The sequence below is a fragment of the Pleurodeles waltl genome, chromosome 6 (genome assembly GCF_031143425.1).
Source record: "Pleurodeles waltl isolate 20211129_DDA chromosome 6, aPleWal1.hap1.20221129, whole genome shotgun sequence".
Classification (NCBI taxonomy): Eukaryota; Metazoa; Chordata; class Amphibia; order Caudata; family Salamandridae; genus Pleurodeles; species Pleurodeles waltl.
Window position 1 is genome coordinate 226,177,986 of NC_090445.1, and position 19,312 is coordinate 226,197,297.

At 46.8% G+C, this 19,312-nt stretch overlaps 1 long non-coding RNA gene across 1 annotated transcript in view; it reads right to left on the bottom strand.

The window, feature by feature from the left end:
- Positions 1-14,562: 14,562 nt before the first annotated feature.
- Positions 14,563-19,312, bottom strand: part of LOC138299572 (uncharacterized) — a 69,541-nt gene continuing 64,791 nt past the window's right edge. The window contains exon 3 of the long non-coding RNA XR_011204786.1: positions 14,563-14,773. This is a non-coding gene — a long non-coding RNA (uncharacterized lncRNA). The remainder of the gene's footprint in view (positions 14,774-19,312) is intronic.

Consider the following 19,312-nt stretch of genomic DNA (forward strand, 5'->3'; position numbering starts at 1 on the left):
TTCATACCGTGCTACTCCACTCCAAGACACTCCACTGTAAGACTTTCTATGACACGGCTCGCCACTCCACTCCACACCGCTATACTCCATTCTACCCCACTCCACTCCAATTCAATAGAACCCAATCTACCCCACTCCACTGCACTACAATCTATGCCACTCCACTCAAACCTTCCATTTCAATCTACCATACTCTAAATTACCCAATCTACTCTGCTCCAGTGTATCACACTCCATGTTAACCTACCCCCACTCTACTTCAGTCCAATCCACCCCACTGTACTCCACTACAGTTTAGCCCACTCCACTCTAATCCCCTTTACCACTCTGTATTTAACCCCAATCTACCCCACTTCACTCCAATCAATCCCACTAAAAATGTACCACACACCACTGCAATCTAACCCACTCCACCCCAATCTACGCCATTACAGTCTAGTGCAGTATACTCCACTACAATCTACTTCACCTCAATCTACTCCACTATACCCTATTCTTCTCCACTCCAACCTACACTATTCCACTATAATCTAACCCACTTCAAACTACTCCACTCCAATCTACTCCAGTATACCCCAATCCACTATTCCTCAATTTACCCCATTCCAGTGTATCTCAGTCCACTCTACTGCAGCCTACCCGGATATACCTCAATCCTATCTACCTCAATCCTATCTACCGCAATCAACACAGACTTATTCCTTTGAGACGTGCATCAGCTGCGAGGTGCTTCATTTGCATCTATCTTTACTTATATAGCTGAGCTGTTGTCTTAATGTATCAATGCTCATGCTGTATGACAGTTTATTCACACCTCATGATAGTATATTTCATTAGTGTGTAGCTCACTCTTGCAGGGATGCATTTCTTGCACTTACCTTGTTGGAGACTCAATAGTAGCCAAGCCTGGTTTGTGTTTATGTAACTTTCTTGACATAGAGAGGTAGGCCTCTTTTTGCCCTTGGTTGTGTGACCTTAGCTGTTCTTGCTAGTCCGGTTGATGCCTTGTTATTTGTTGTTTAGCAGGGCTCCTTCTCTGCCCCACCATCTCCTAGCACCGTTTTTGGTCTGCAGTTGCTCTTTTCATTGCTCAGCTCGGCCCCTAGGCACTGTTACTCGATGCTTGTTGTCGGTTATGTCTTGGCTGGTGGGTCTGTGTGTTTCTTTTGTACTCTTTGCATTTTATTTTGCCCTTTTATTGTTGTCCTACTGCTACTGCATTGACTTAATAGTGTCTTATTCAAATTCCAACATGTAGTCCTCTTTTGTACTTGGTGTACTCCTCTGTGTCTATGGCCGGAATATTGCTATTCCTCTTTTTCTCATAAGTCCATGTATATCTGTGGGTTCCAGTATGGCTCCACTCCACTCAATGCAACTGCAAGCCACACAGTGCCACTTCACTATACTCAGTGCCTCACCACTTCACACCTCACACCACATAATGACTACACTCCATGCCGCTATACTCCAAGCCACACAATGCCACCCTACACCACACAATTACACCGCTCTTAATACCACACCACACAATACCAACTCCACTCCACCAGCACTAAGCCACTCCACCCTACACCACTGATCTTCAAACTTTTTAACCCCAGGCCCACACAGACACATACACCCACACAGACACATACACCCACACAGACACACACACCCACACCAACTTTTTCACAATTATTCTATTAAATGTGCAATGTTTAAACTTTTTTAAATATTGCAGATAACTTGTGTTACTGTTATAAAAAATGCAATCAAATACATGATGCCAACCATACTATTCTGGTCAGGCATGAACTGCTCATTTTCTTCAGCTTAAGACACAGCACGGTTCTCACCATAATGCTTCTCTTGGCCATAGCCTGGTGCCTCACCTCCCTGGGATCATTTGAGGCCCCCTCAGGGGAACCCACCTCCCAGTTTAAAGGCCCCCTGTTCTACACAATGGCACCGTACTTCACTCCTCTAAGTGCAACTCCACACTACTTAATGCCACTCCAGTACACTCCAAGCCACACAGTGCCACACCATCCCACAATGTACCACACTACTCTAATCCACACAATGCTACTCTTTTACATGTTGCACAATGCTGCTTCAAACCATGCCACTCCACTAAATGACAATACACTACACTCCAGGCCACAAAATGACACTTCCCCCAAGCCAAGGCACTCCACTTCAGTCAGTGCACTATACTTATTGCAACATAACATAAGTCCACTTAATAAAATTTCACTCCTCTACACTCCACTCCACACAGTGCCATGCAACACAATGCCACTCCACTCCTTCTAAATCAATATAGTTTACATATGTGCAGGAGCAGTGCGTGGTGGGGGCGGCTGGTGCGGGGGTGAAGAAAAATTAATAACTGAAGAAAAAAAACTTACCTGAATGCGCTGTCGCCATCACCACCACCAAGCATCACCTCTTTCCTTGGCAACAGGCACAGGCTCCCAGCCTGCCCTGCGGCCAATCTAAATGTTACCATCATGACACAAGTGTTCAGATTTGGGGGAGTGCCAAGCCAGGGTGCTCCTAGGCAGACTGTGAGAGTCTGCCTGTTCTCTCCAACCCAGCACTGCATTGCTGGATTGGACAGAGCTTAGTGCGCATGTATGTTTGCCCAGCCTGAGACGGCCGGCTAACATACAAGCGTACTGAGGGGGAGTACTGAGTATTCCCCCTCTGTGGTCGTCAGGGCCCGTGGCCCCACCCCTTCTACAATACAACAATAATAAACATAGTTCATTATTGCTGTATTGTAGAGGTTTGGCAGCTGCCGCTGCTGGCGGGGGCGATGCTCCTCCGACCTAACGGAGGTTCCACCCCTGCATATGTGAGATCTATTGATTTTGCAAATGCTTGTTTTGCAACACCTTTGGCGTTCCGTAATCTTTGTGTTCCCTGGAGGTATAATGAGGGCAGATCTTCCAGTCTTTCCCACGGGTGAGTGAGAAGGACCATTAGAGTCCAAGGGGCTGGAATTCTGGTCTGAGGCGGGCGGTCTCCAAACATATTTTACTTTCATATTTTTTGATACATCTTTGAGTGCAATGGGTTTTTAACCACCCCTCATGCCCCCACCTCCAGAGATCATGACGGTTGGACTGTGGGTAATCCTCCAATATCATTGATAACTGTATTCGCAGCAACTGATGCTGAGACTGTGTGTTAATTTTCATTTATTGGTGAACATGTGTTTGCGTCATATCATTTTAAATGTTTTTATTTGTTCTCTTTTTAAGTTAAATCAGAGTTTAACTTCTTGTGGAGCAAAATATACATGCCAATTAGAGGCTAACCGTAAACTTTCATACGTCAATACAGGTGTTGGAAATATGGCTGAAGGTGGTCTAGTGTTTTCAAGGGCAGAAACAGACACACTTGCCACGATTCTTAAGGAAGTTAATTATATATGAAGATCTCAACCTTTAACACTACTCTACTAGACATGGCACCCAATGTAAAATATTTCATATTAGAACTGATTTTTATCCATCAACATGTAGATAACACTAATAAAAGTATAGATGAAATATATCATGTCTATGGTCAACCGCCTGATTGGGGTACAGATATTGCCAGGTTACAGTAGAAGTTAACCAATTTGAAAGTCCGTGGAGATATACATATTATGTCCATCCTATATTAATAGGCCTCACTTTTTCGGGCAATCTGTAAAATATTTCCGACATGATGATGTCATGTCAGATGGCTATTTTGTTCTTCGGTGAGTCTGACTGCCAGGGTACATTACAGAGCCTTATTGTGTGAGCCCTCTGAAATTCTAAATCTGCAATACTCAAACGTCCTATTACCTAACATTACATGGACGCTCTGGCAGAAAAGGTCTAGGTTGAGTTTTTGATGCCCTGTTGCTAGAACATGGCAAAGAGAAATCAAGACCGCCCCCCTCCCCCCGGAAAGAATAACTCATGGAAGGATTATAAAAATTACCTTTTCATCAAGGTTCAGTTATGTCCATGGTATGCTGTGGCTTACAATTGCTAAATCTTTATTGACGAGTGTTGAAAGAATGATAAAACAATTCGTATTGGGGGTCAACTAAACCTAGGACCCGGAGGACTAAACTGTAGGCTCACACAGAGGCTGAAGGCCTGCGTCTCCTAAAATGTGTTTTTATTATAGGGCTAGTCATCTGTCACAGATTGTATCTGATAAGTGCAAAATGAGATTGCAGAATGAATCCTATGTGCAGACAACTGGAGTTTTTTATGTTGCTAAGAAACTCTGCACTGGACTTGTTTCACTCAACTAAGGGCCCGGTTTAATTAGTGGCCAACCCATCATTGAGTAAATTATGAGAACATGGAGTCTTGCGTATATGGAGGGGGGCTGGATCCATGCACACGCCCCTACATGGAATACTGCTCAATTTAACTATACCCAAGGACCTCCCTGATATGCAAGCCCTAGTAGATCCAAAGGGCTCTTAACACAATAAGATATTGGGGTATTAACCTAACTCCCACACTGCCACCTTGGACGCAGGCCAGTTGGCCGCAACACTGGTTCAACATGGATCTGTCAGTGGACTGCTAGCCCCTCTTGGTTCTAGGCTGGCTACCCAAGCACGTTTCATTGTTCAGCACCTACATAGCTACCCCCCATTAGGACGGCACTTGACATATGAGACAGATTGGGAATCAGGTGAGGGCTTACTACCTTCCCCTCCTCCAACACTCCAATTGCACGCAACCCGGATTTCACTCTTGTGCTACTGCCTCCATTATTTACTAGCTTGGAGGCAGAGGAGTTTAGGAAATTAACAGACCTCTTTGCGGGAGCCTCCATTAAGTCATTTGAACAGTGTAAGGCTTATTACTCTCTCCCTGAAACAACAAGGCTACAGTACTGCCAGCTGCATCATTGGGCATTGCACCCCTCCAATTATTCTGGGGCTACCATATCCTATACTGACTTGAAAAATTAGTGAGCGCATATGACGGGTCTAAAGGACTAATCTCCAATACATACCGGACCATTCAACACTCTACACCTCTTCAAACCCACACATTTCAAACTTTCAGGCAGACTACCGCTGCAGATGGCATTTTGTCTAAGCAATTGGAACCCCTTTGGCGAGACATACCTAAAACTTAAGAAAGCTTATCCCACTGTAAAATAGCTTATATGATCATTTTTCAATGGTATTATACACTGGCTTACCTCTCCACCATATACCCCTCCACATCTTTTTTCTGCTGGTAAAGCAGACTAGTTGTGGGAGATTATTGACAAATCCGCTGTTGACCCCCAAGCAGGAATTGGAATGTTTGGGGATCAGAGTGTGCTGGTGTCATGCTAACTGACCAAGCAGGCCGCTTCCCTTTTGCGACCCACCCGCCACCACAAAACTCTTGGCCACAGAAAGGCCTGATACCGGGGGAGTTCAGGGCATAGGCGACCTTAGATAGCATCTTACATTGAACTGCCGTAGCATAGGAGCTTGCACCACACATCAGTGAACAGACTTTGGTTGATACCAGTTACTGAGAATCCCGGCGACCCAGTGGGCCTGAACTTCGACCAACAACCCCACTGCAGGCTTCACGAAGGAGTGCAGACTGAAAGTGGGTGTGGGCTACCACCCATTTTTTCCCCAGGGCCTATAGTGACCACACTTGAGTATTTGCCAGTGCAGCACTGGGACTGCCTGTCCCCCTCTGCTACGTGGGGTAATTCGGGTCTTACAACATATATTACTGGGTGTAGAGTGCAGCAGGGGCTGACATTGCTGCTGGTCAAGTGGTGTGCACAGGCTCTCAGCTAGAACAGCAAAGCCATTCCGTTACAAAAATGCCAGTATTCCTCTTCCCGGATTATATCAGTGCAGTGCCGCAGGGCTCCCTTTTTGGGGGTGACGTGCAGATTGAGGCAGGCTGACCTCCACTATTCCCTCCTTTTTCAAGTTAAACTGAAGGCCATGGTTTGAATTAAAAGTTACTGCTTTACCAAGCCCATGGATGCCTGGGACTGGGTTGAGACATCCGCTTTCCCTTCACTGCCATGCCGACAACATGAGGCACAAACATCGCATCGCCAGAAGCACTGGGCACGCAAACATGGTGGTGCTGGATTCAAAGGAGCATCTACCCCAGAACAGGCAAAGGAGGGACAAACCCAGACTTGAGGTTGGAGGTTACATTGTGGGCAGACTGCATTCACCCCTTGTTTACTGTTCAGATGATGGCATAGCCGATGTCAAAGCATGGTCTCAGCAACCCTGCAGGAGCTGACAAGGGAAACAGCAGAGGAGCTTATATCACAACAAGAACCTCAGGTGAAGTAATCTGTATTCATCAGATTGTAGTAACAGGTCGTCCCAACTGACCCAGAGAGAGTAGAACTGCAGACTGCTTACACAATGTGGAAACTGACAGCCTGGCTACCCCCCTTGCCTAGCAAACATGATGCATGCTGGTAACATGCAGGACCTTTTCGGCCATGGGCCTTTTTTTTTTTTTTTTTACTGTTTAGGTGATCATAATGTTTGAGGGATGTCCACGGCAGGAATTTTTTTTTTTACAGTTTTGTATAACTGTGATGATGTGGCTTATGATCCGCTACAGAGCCCACACTCTCCCCACTGACATGTCTAAATTTAGCATAATCTGGTAGAATGTCCATGGTATGGGCTCCACACGTAACAGACATGCGGTTCAGCAGTATCTTAGGTGATGGGGTGATCAAATTGCACTGCTATAAGAGACTCATATCATGGGAGGGGAGGGTTCCCGTTTTAAAAAATGCTTTAAGGAAATGTTTTGTACCACATAGTCTGGCTTTGCTTGCAGAGCCATAATCTTGCTTAGACCAGGTGTTCTCTTCAGGCTCACAGTAATCAAAATTGACCTGAAGGGCGGTCCCATGCTGGTCGAGGGGCAACTAGATGGGAGGACGGTCTTGTTTTTAGGGCCCTCCATTCAACATAGCAGGCCTACTTCTCACGTTTGTTCTCCATATTCACTAAATGGGCCCACATCCCCTGTATCATTGACTCTAGGTGTTTAGTTGACCCACAGCGTGATTGATCCCACCTACAACTCCCATACTCCCCGGTGTAGGCTTCAACACTGGACTTTGTTGGACTGAAGGAGATTGCTGAACTCAGACTCTAGGGAATGTTCCTTTAATTCTCCCGCCCCCCCCCCCCCACCACATGCTTTGCGTATCTGATTCGATTGGATACTCTGTGTCACAGCTACTAGGCTATTGGCATCAAGGGCAGAATATCTGGGGGAAGACCTATTCCAACCTTAATCCCCTCCAGGTACAGTTTTAGTGGGGTGTGTCATAGTCACAGGTTCCCACTAGGCATTTACAGCCCACCATGCTTGGAGATAAGGTATTCTGTGACACAACAGCAGAGACACTCTCCCATAGCCTATTCGACAACTGGGGAACATCTGTGTCCAAGGTAATTGACTGGGAAGCGATGAAAGTTATCCACAGAGGTCACTGCATCCATGCGGTTTTAGGGGTGAAGGCAGGCCCACACAGTGACATGTCCTGTATTTAGACATCCCTGGGTGCACTGCAAACTACGGCCCAAGCTGACTGTACAATGCTGGGTGCAATGATTAAGGCACTGCATAGACATGCTCAAATGAGTGAGCAACTACAACACCTCGACATCCGTGCATACCATGCGAAGCAGTATGCAGATGTTTATTGTCCTGGCTCCTGCGCAGCATGAACCTGCCCACACAGATCACGATAATCAGGGATTCACCAGCAATTGTCACAAATCAGTCAGATTCACAAGGCATTTACTATGCATTATCAGACCGCATATGACCCTCTATTATGGACAGTCAGGTTGCAATATGTCACTTTCTTGCGTCTGTCAACTTAGTAGTCCGTCATCCACTAGATAGGGAAAATCTTAACGCACCCCTTTCATGAGAGAAAGAGACGGTGTCAGGCGGGGCACAGCAACTCATAAAATACTGGGTATGAATTCCAAATCTAATTCTACAAAGCCTACAAGCACCTTGTAGCCCTGAAACTCCTCAAACCTTAACAAGAGTTCCAAACGGACGGTTGACTTCTGCCCACCCTCCGCAAATCTTAGTATCCTTTTCCAAGCCTGTGAAAGACCCCATGGAGCTTGCCTCTTAATACCCGCATTCTATGTTGAGGTCTGATTATAAAATCCTGAACAAGGTTATAGCGGGCAGGCTGTGTGAACACATGCCACGTCTGGTGCACACAGGTAGGTCCACCACCACTTTAAATACACACCTTCTGCACAGGGTAATGAAGCTTCCTCTGGTCCAGTTGCCATTTGCTGCATGCTTGGTGCTGGACTTGCATGAAGCATTTGATATAGTGGATTGAAATTGCCCGTTTTTGACCATGACTACTTTTGGCATCAAGGGATGACTAGATGCGTTAATTTTACTCATATACATTGAACGCACAGTGCGGGTGAATATTGGCCAGTGTATCTTCCCCTGTTTCTGAGTGAGCAGAGGAATGTGGCAAGTCTGTCCGCTGTCCCCTCTGCTCTTTGGCCTCGCAATGGAGCCCTTATCCCTGAGGCTCCAACAGCAGGGGCGTTCCTGGAGTATCCCATTGTCTGGGGAGATCCATGTAGTCTTGTTATATGCAGATGATGCATTATTCTACATCCAAAACATACAGGAGGGCATAGCTGATATCCAAGACATACCCCTGGAGTTTCATGTTGCTTCTGGCCTGGGGGTGACCTGTGCCAAATCATGCCTGTTTATGCTGCACCTGAACTGTCCCCAGCAGCATTTCATTGTGGATTCCAATCCTTTGTGTTAGGAGCCCCGCACGTTTTGATACCTTGGCATAAACATCTATCACGAGACAAAGTATCTAATAGATGACAACCTTATAAGAAGCATAGCAACCCGCATCCCCACATGGCTTTTTGGAGCACTTTGCAAGGTAGAGTGTCCCTATCTAAGATGGTAATGCTCCCTCTGCTACTTTACTTTTCCTATAACCTCCTGGTCTGTCACCCAGAGGCACATCCCATCCATTACACTTGGCCATAAGGAGTTTCATTCAAAACAAGGGGAGTTGCCACATTGCACTCCGTAAACTACAGTTGTCCCTAGACTAAGGGGTATTTGGGGCTCCAGATTTTGAACATTACTAGTTGGCGGCCCAGGTGCATTGGTCGGCAAGTTGTTTGTCAGGTCATCACACAGAAGAACTTGAATCTCCCACAGCAGCCCGAGCACACTTTGTGGTCTAGCGGATCTTCCTCCCCCAGGACAAGGTTTCACAGGATGCTAATGGATTATTGCTGATCACATGAGAGTTTTAATCAGAGCTTGCGATACATCACGCAGATTCTTTGCTTGAGATACCACTGAGCTACATAACCTAATTCAGCAAAATGTTTGGTAGCGTGGGCACAAGGGCCTGGGTAGAGGCAGGCATAAGTACACTAGTTGCTTTGTATCAGGGGGGTACATTATTTTCTTATAAATGCTTACAGGAGGTCCTTCCAGCAGGTCATTTCTTGGCATACGGGCGCTTGCTGGGCCACCGTAGAAATACTCTGGGCCATCACAGACAATATGCCAGTACAGCGACAAACAACACATTACACATAGTTTATACAGTGGAAAAGGAAATTTGGCAGTGAATTACATCATGCAATACATAGCTATCAGCTATGTAGGTACCTTGCAATCTCGTGTGCATGGGAACGTCACTCGAGGGTGGCCGTACTCCAGCTTGGGGATCATGTGCACTGCATTGTGAGGGCTGTCTGGTTGGGGCAGTGGAAATTGCCTGGTACTATTTGCAATTTGAGGGCGGCTAACTATGGTGGAAGGCTGCTGGTCAAGGAATTCAGGAGCACTCAGAGTTACGCTGTATGTAATAAGTGCTGTGTTGGGAAATAAACAAATAATTATTTTGAAAAGAGCTGAACTCTCTAATTGGGAGCAGAAAGGCAAACTTTGGCCATGTGTCGGTTGTCCTTCGGGCCTCTTAATTGTATGAAGTTCCTGGTGACAGTCAGCACATAAAGGGTAGTTACATGAGAGGTTGCTTTAACAGGAGGGGATGGGTGGATTGAGGAGAAAGGTGGCGGTTCTCCTTTGTGATGTGTACACCTGCATAGGGGCATTGCAAGAGAAGTTCTCATCTGACTGGGGAATTGAGAGGTGTTGTGTGGGTAAACTGATGAAATTGTGATGCCTTCATCAATATGGGGCCTTCCGTTGGCATGGGTAAGGTTCCACTTTGTCATTGGGTAAGGCCGTGGTTTAGTGAGTTATGGGTTTTTCAAGGGGAAGCACCTGCTGTAAGGGCCTTATATTGTAGCAACATCACATCCCATGCTGCTGCGATGGGGCACCGTCTGATACAGCCTGCCTCCTACCAGTGTAGTGCAAGCCTATCTGCCTCATCCTAGCAGGACACTGCCAATTGCCATGGGCCTGCGACGCGGTTGCGGGGCCTTTCAATACAAAGAGAGGAGGCATTTGGCCAATAAGAGGGCCAGCTTAGCAAATTTGGCTTGTACTTTGTGTTGGTTCCATCAATGGGAATAATCCTAGTGCGGTGGCATTAAGTTATGGGACTGTGGCCAAAGTGCTATGCAGCTTGTCCCAAAAGTGTGCCAATGTGGAGCAGGACTAGAGCATGTGTTGAAGGTGCACCACTGGGAAAGAGCATCTCAGGCAGGTGAGGTGTGCCACTAGGAATATTCTGTTAAGGGGGGGGGGGGGAGGGGTTGAGGTAGCCCTTATGTAGAAGCACTTATTGGTTATTCTTGTAGCATGCTTTATGTCTTACCATCTTATGTGATTCCAGGGCCCTGGCATATTGATGATCATGAAAATGCCTCCTGTGGTTCTCCGTACAGAACTGCCTAAGTTGCATCAGGGGTATGTCGAAGTGTTCCAATGGCTTTACAAAGCCAAATGATAAGATGTCACCCGTGTACCATTTGATATATTATACAAACAACTTTGTGTCTAGTTTTTTCTGTAAGGATTTACCATAGGGAGTCCATTGAGGTAGCAGGCATCAGTATGTGATGAATTGTCCTGGGAGATGGCATAGTCCTGGTCAAAAGCTGGCCGTCCCAGAAGAGGTCTTCCACTGTGTCAAATGAGTGTGCCTGCCAGTCTGGTAGCTGCTCTCTTGTCAATGAGCCCTACACGCTGGTGAGGCCCTGTATTGCAATGTTAGGGGCATATGGAACAATCTGGTTTGTTTGTTAGGCGAAAGTTTCTGGTTAGACATTTCCACGACAACCATCCAGGAAAGGAGCAGGGCATCATCAGTGGTGATCTTAAATGTGTTTTTGCCCACCAGCCATCGAGCCACCCAATCAAGCTGTGCCACCAGGTAGTAAGACTCGAAACATGGGTCCCCTCAAACCTCCCTGAACCACTATCAACCCATCATTCCAAATTGTATCCCCCATCAAATGATCTAGATCACAGAAGTGGTATGGTGGAAAGGCTGGTACGTTGACAAAATACTGCAATTGGGGAAGGATTATCATCTTTGAGAATGCAATCTTGCCGGTGAGGGCTCTGGGGAGCTGCTGACAGAGTTGCCCTCAAATTTGTCTTCCTGCAAGTGGTGAAGTGGAACCCCAGGTAACGGAAGGCTGTGGACTTCCAAGCTAAGAGTGTAGGGGCAATGTTGGCGGTGTGGGTTTTCACCTCGGAACAAGTATAGAATTTTCCCTAGTTAACTTGGAGCCCAGTCACCGCTTCGAAGTCCTGAAAGGCAGATGTCGAACAGGTGGTGTCGATTTTCATATCTCAGATGTAAAGTAGAACATAATTTGCGTAAAGGAACACTAAGTTCCTCCGTGCAGCTGTATTCACCCCCCTCCCCCCACAAACGGGGCTCTTCCAACTGAGGCAGTGCGCCATTGGCTACATGGATATGGAGAACAGGATTGGGGAGATGGGACAACCCTGTTTAACCACGACCAATAGGAAAGGGGGGCAATATTAGGCAGCCCTCTTGGACCCTTGAAGAGAGGTTTATGTTTAGTAGTTTGATGTAAGCTAGGAGGCATGGACCTAGAACGAAGGATGATAGGGTCGCAAACAGGTGCTCCATAAGAGTCAATCAATACAGACTATTAGGCTGATCTAGTATATAGTGTGGATGCCTGGTCTATTACACTGAATAGGCGACGGATATTATAGGGGTGGCCAGTTAGCCGTGTAGGTCAGAGTGATACATACTGAAGAATGGCAGATTGCAATTGTAATATCCAGCCTGTAGGCAGGGTCATTTCTGTTCTTGTAGGGGACCACCACACCAGCAGTTATCAAGGTTTGTCCCCTTATGAGTGGATTCGAGCTGTGTATTTGCTAGAGTTAGGCTGGCAATCCGAGTGATACTGCAGTACGGTGCCTCAGGAAGCCCTCGTTAATAGTGTGGAGCAGACTGATTAAAAAGCCGCCTACAGTGTTGAAGAAAGAAGTGGATGGGCTGGCCCGTGGTCTTTGGTTTTTACAGGTAGTCTGCTAATGGCAGGGTCACAACCTGGTCATGAGTTTCATTGGCATGCTTCACTTGGCGTTAGCCTGGCATGACTCAGCATGTACCTAACAAGTGCACTTTGTCCAGAAGGTCTTGGGTGGTCTGTTTTTGGGTCTTCAGCTGTGGTACCATCTTTGTGATATTACGTTCTGTGTTGGTGAACCGGGAAGTCAATTTTCGCAGGTCCTTCTGAAGGAGACCAAATTCCACACATCTCCTTTATGTGCGCTTCTACTGATGAGCAAGAGGATTTATTGGTAAGTAGGATGGTGGCCTGTTTTTTACCCAAGTCCTGTGAAGAGCTGGAGGTCTTTGCCCGTGTCAAGGCTCCTCCCCATGATGGAGTGTGGGATAGGGTGGACGGGGGTGAGGTTTTGGTGATTTCGGTTTACCCATGGTGTGTTCCCAGTCTACCGCGCCAATACGTTGCTGGATCACTGTATGCAGGATGACTAAAATCATGTTCCGTGGGGTAAAAGTCTGCTAGTGTCAGCTGTGGTCTTTGTAGTAGCCAGCTCCCTACACCCTCCCCCTCCCCCTGTGCCGGGCATGCCCGGTATGGTATGCAAGGTTGGTTCTGGCCAGTTGACAGTCTGATGCAGCACTGTGTCTGTCTGTGTGTGTGTGTGTGTGTAATGACAGGATTAATGTTGATTGCGGCATTCAGGTCCTGGAGCAAAGTTACTCCACGGCTGCCATCTTTGGCTCCATGGCAACCCCATAAACACCCTCTCATACACACACTGTATATAATGGGTTGAGGCTGTAGACTTGTCACCTGGTTTGTTTGTGCACTAGCATACACCGCACACAACCTGTTAAATGTAGTCCTTAGGTCAGTGGGGCTTAGGTGGCGAGTAGACAAGGAAATACTGGAAACAGTACTTACATACCCCAGGATGATGCAGAATACCAAGTTCAGTAGATCCTGCATAATATATTTCATATAGCTTACCTCACTCCTGCAACTCTGTCCTAAATGTTTGGGTCCTCCTCTGTTTGCCCGAGATGCCAACATGCAGGTGCTGACACGATGCACGTATTCTGGAGTTGCTCAGTCTGTAACCTTATGGGTGTCAGTGTCCAACTTGCTGAGAGGTGACTGGATGTGTTCACAATGGAAGTTGCACTGTTGGGATTGTTGTGATTGTTCAGGTGCTCAAAAACAGATAAAGCTGCGAACCGGTTTATAAACCAAGCATTGCTGATAGCATGCAGACTAATTGCCATGCACTGGAAAGCCCAGGTATTGTTAGATATAGCCCACTGGTGTGTGGCAATACTGAAGTGGGGACAGGGAGAGGAGCTCAGGAGGCAAGAAATATGAGGACTACGCAAATACCCCAGAAATGTGGAATGGGAAGCACTATTACTTGACTTGCACACATTCAAGAGTTGGTGGCCCGTACTTAAACCTACCCTGGCGGGGACATAACCCCCTCCTCCCCCATCCCCTTTTATCCACATTCCCACACCTCCATCATAACCCCTTCCAGCCTGTCCATGGGTGAGTGACAACACCCTTCTGTTACACCCTTTGATGTCCCCGAATAGCTTCCTAGTGGCCATTATAGCTTCATGGATGTCACTGTTGATTTTCAATGTTTGCAGTACCTGCTTGAGATAGGAAGATTGAATAGCACTTATGGTAATGGCAGAATGTGAGTTAACATCAACACATGACTTGTTTTTTCCAATGTTGCTGTTTAAGGACTGAACCAAGGACTCCTGCTGATACTGATGTGAAACTATTTTATTAATGACGATGTAGCTGGATTGCGGATTTTACTAATGATAATGTAACTTTCATAGATGTAATTTATTCAAGATTGTGATATTGAAAATGCAATTTAAAACTGGTTAAAAAAAAAGTTATTGGAGATGCAGTTGGGTAGTTAGCTTTCACTAAAAAATACTAATGGTAGGTCAGCACTAATGAGGGACACATTAGCAAAGCACATTTACTTTTGATAATTATTGAAATTATGAACTATGATTCAATTTCAAGACCGGAGCCATGGATTATGCATTTCCTTTGTCCATTTTATTAATCAGCAGCCTTTACAATTAGAAAAAAAAACCTTTATTTCACAGAAATCTTAGGGAAGGGGTATTCCACATAACCTATCAAACTCTAAATTCATAACATAGTCCATGTTTATGTCCCCTCTTTCTTCGTGAGATAAAAATGGTCAGTTCCTTCTTGTTCATTCCCGTTTGGAGCCGTCATTCCCTAGAAGAGAAAATACACCTTGTAACTATTCCATGCAGAACCAATATGACGTTCAAGTGGAGGGCACGCAAATAGCAATGTCACCTTAAATCTCAAATACAGTATTCAAAAGCATGATAATGGCAAAACAGTCATACTACTACCATAGGAAAGTCCCAAATGTATCCTGCATCAACTTTGTCACCGGGTCAACAGAAACCTCTTGCTAAAGCGGGTGTTGTCTTCATGTCCTTAAGCCCTTCACTGCATGGACATAATGCTATTAAAGAACGAGTTACTTACCTTCGGTAGCGACTTTTCTGGTGGATACATTAGCTTCCTGTGGATTCCTCACCTAATGAATACTCCCATTGCGTCAGCATTCAACGGAAATCTTCTTCCTAGCTTCTGCACGTCGACGAGCAGTTGCCCACGCGATGCCGTCTGACGTCATACAGGCAATAAGAGGTCCTCGCCGACGTGCCGACGTCAGTACCAACATTTTTTACGTGCCTGAGAATAATAGGCCATTGAGATGAAAGAACAATAGTAATATTTAATGATATTCCAAACAAACACATCATTCTGAGAATTCAACCTACCATTTTTTTTTTTAAACAAGTAAATAAATATATTAACTATATATATAGATATAAACATATATACATAATATATACAAATCCTCAAAACCAAGAGGAGCACACTCAAGAATTACTTGGTTAGACCAAACAGGCAACGGGGAGGCGGGTGGGACCGTGAGGAATCCACAGGTAGCTAATGTATCCACCAGAAAAGTCGCTACCGAAGGTAAGTAACTCATTCTTCTGATGGATACAACTACCTGTGGATTCCTCAACTAATGAATAGAGTCCCAAAGCAGTACCGCACTCGGTGGTGGGTGCCTGAATAGTCAAACCAAGAAATCCTGCAGCACTGACCGTGCAAAATGGCCATCCCTTCTGACCTCAGAGTCCAAGCAGTAATGCTTCGCAAAAGTATGAAGGGATGACCAAGTTGCGGCCTTGCAGATGTCGACCACAGGAACACCCCTAGCCAAGGTCGAAGAGGCCGACTTAGCTCTGGTGGAATGAGCTGTTATTCCATCAGGAGGATCTTTCTTTGCTAAAGAGCAACACATTTTAATGCAAAGAGCAACCCACCTGGAGAGTGTTCTCTTGTGGACTGCCTTTCCTCTCCTCTTTCCCACGTATCCGATGAAAAGCTGATCCTCCAGCCTGAAATCCTTTGTCCTGTCTATATAAAAGCTTAGCGCCCTCTTTGGGTCCAAGCAGTGTAGTCTCTCTTCTTCCTTTGACGGATGAGGCGGAGGATAAAACGTGGATAGAGTAATTGTCTGGGCCAAATGAAAGGGTGAAACAACCTTCGGAAGGAAAGCAGCCTTCGTCCTCAACACCACCTTATCCCCATAAAAAGATGTATAAGGGGGTTTTACCGATAGAGCCTGCAACTCACTCACTCTCCTTGCAGAGGTAATTGCAACCAGGAAAACCGTTTTAAGAACCAATAATCTTATGGGGCAAGAATGCATAGGCTCAAAAGGGGACCCCCATAAGGAAAGTTAGAACCACAGTCAAATCCCATTGAGCCATAACGAAAGGAGTTGGAGGGATTTTATTCATAAGGCCCTTCAAGAATCTAAGTACTATTGGTGATTTAAATAAAGAAGGCTGGTCTGGAAGACAGAGAAAGGCTGACAAGGCAGACAAGTAACCCTTAACAGTAGCCACTGCACAACCCCTCTGTGCTAAAGACAAAGCAAAAGATAAAACATCTGACAAATGAGCACGTAAGGGATCAATCTGCCTCTCTCCACACCAAACCACAAATTTAGACCACCTATTAGCGTAGATAGATTTAGTGGAGTGTCGCCTGGCCGATAAGATAACATCCACTACATCAGGCAGGAGAGAGAAAGAACTCAGGTTGCCCCGTTCAATCTCCAGGCATAAAGGTGCAGGCTCTGGAGGTGGGGGTGTAAAACCTGCCCATGCGACTGCGAGAGGAGGTCTGCCCTGAGAGGGAGACGGAGCGGAGGGCACAGTGAGAGTTGGAGAAGGTCCGAGTACCACACCCTCCTTGGCCAATCCGGAGCAATTAAGATGACTTGAGCCCGGTCTTGGCGAATTTTATTCAACACACAAGGAATCAAGGGTATGGGGGGAAACGCGTAAAGCAACTGGTCGCACCAGGTCATCTGAAACGCATCCCCCAAAGCTCCTTGTACCGGATACTGGAGGCTGCAGAATAACGGGCAGTGCGAGTTCTCCCGGATGGCAAACAGATCTATCCGAAGAAACCCCCACATCTGGAAGATTAACCGAACTTGATCTGGATGGAGACGCCACTCGTGATCGGCCGAGAAATGGCGACAGATTGTCCGCACGTACGTTCAAGACTCCGGCCAGATGATTTGCTACCAAGCAAATCTGATGGTCCTTTGCCCAGGACCATAGCCGTAGAGCTTCGCTGCAGAGAAGGTACAACCCTACCCCTCCCTGTTTGTTTATATACCACATCGCAGTAGTGTTGTCCGTCAGGACCTGAACCGACTGACCAAGAAGGGACGGGAGGAAGGCCTTGAGAGCCAGACATACAGCCCGTAACTCCAACAGATTGATATGAAACACCTGTTCTACTGGAGACCAAAGTCCCTTGATCTCCAGGTCCCACAGATGAGCTCCCCACCCTATAGTGGAAGCATCCGTTATTACTGTGGCCACAGGCGTAGCTTGCGAGAACGGCCTTCCTCTGGAAAGATTGCCGTCCGCAATCCACCATTTCAAATCCATGGCAGCATCTCTGGAGATTCTCACCGAGCCTTCGAGATCCCCTTTGTGTTGAGATCACTGCCTTCGGAGGCACCACTGAAGAGCCCTCATGTGCCAGCGAGCATGCATGACCAACAGTATGCAAGAAGCAAACAGACCGAGCAGACGTAGGACCTTGAGGACTGGAATGACTGCTCCACTTTGAAACATTGGAACCAACGCCTGAATGTCCTGAATCCGCTGAGGCGGAGGAAAGGCTCGGTTCAATGTTGTATCCAGTACTGCCCCTATGAACAGGAGGCGCTGAGAGGGCTCTAGGTGAGATTTGGGCATGTTCACCCAAAAGTCCAGGTCGAACAACAACTGGGTTGTCGACTGCAGGTGATGCAACACGAGCTCCGGAGACCTGGCTTTGATCAACCAGTCGTCTAGATAAGGAAATACTGCTATCCCATTCCTTCTGAGCTCTGCCGCAACCACCGACATCACCTTCGTGAAGACTCGAGGTGCTGAAGTAAGACCAAACGGGAGGACCGCAAACTGATAGTGCTGCGACCCCACCACAAAACGGAGATACTTCCTGTGCGACCTGAGTATCAGGATATGAAAGTAAGCATCCTGCAAGTCGACAGACACCATCCAATCTCCATTGTTCAGTGCCAAAAGCACCTGAGCTAGGGTCAGCATCTTGAACTTTTCCTGTTTGAGGAACCAATTCAAGATCCTTAGGTCCAGGATTGGTCTCAAACGACCATCCTTCTTGGGAATCAGGAAGTACCTTGAATAACAACCTTGACCCCTTTATTGCTCTGGAACCAACTCCACCGAGCCCTTTGAAAGGAGGACTTGAACCTCCTGTTCCAACAACAGGAGGTGTTCTTCTGAACAAGAAGATGGGCGGGGCGGAAAGTCCCAAAAGGGAAGGGTGTAGCCTTTTCTCACAATGCTGGTAACCCAGGAGTCTGAAGTTATGACCTCCCACTTGTGGAGAAAATTCAGTAACCTCCCCCCTACAGGAGTGGAGTGAGTGGGAATTGGTGGAAGCCTAAGGCTGCTTCCCCTGCTGCACCCCTCCAGAGGAAGAGGAAAAGGCAGAGTGCTGCTGAGAGGCTCCCCTGGTACGGACCCTACCCCTCCCTCTAAAAGATCTATAGGAGAGAGCAGAGGTAGGCTTCTGGAATTTCCCTCGAAAGGAGGAGGAGGAGGAGGAGGAGGAGCCACAATCAAATCCTCCTAAAAAATCTGGAGGAGGCAGAAGAAGTGGCTTGCAAGCCCAGCGACTTGGCCGTGGCCCTGCTCTCCTTGAACCTCTCTAAGGCCGAATCCGCCTTGGCACCAAAGAGCTTGTTCCCAACAAAAGGAAGGTCCAGTAGGGTCGACTGCACATCAGAGGAAAATCATGAGTTACGAAGCCAAGCCTGCCTCCTCGTAACTACAGCAGTGCCCATTGCCCTAGCAATGGAGTCAGTTGTATCCAACCCAGATTGGATAACCAGAGTTGCAGCTGCCTGAGCGTCCAATACTAGATTTAACAGCCCCTGAGGGACCTCCGTATGCGTTGATGCAATCTCGTCCATCAGGGCATAAATGTATCTTCCTAAAATACATGTAGCATTGGTGGACTTCAATGCCGTGCTACATGAAGAGAACACCTTTTTGGGTGCTATGTCCATCTTCTTGGAGTCTCTATCCGAGGGCACAGATGGAAAAGAGCCAGGAGCAGACCTTGCCGAGCAGGAAGCCTGGACCACCAAGTTTTCAGGTGTTGGAT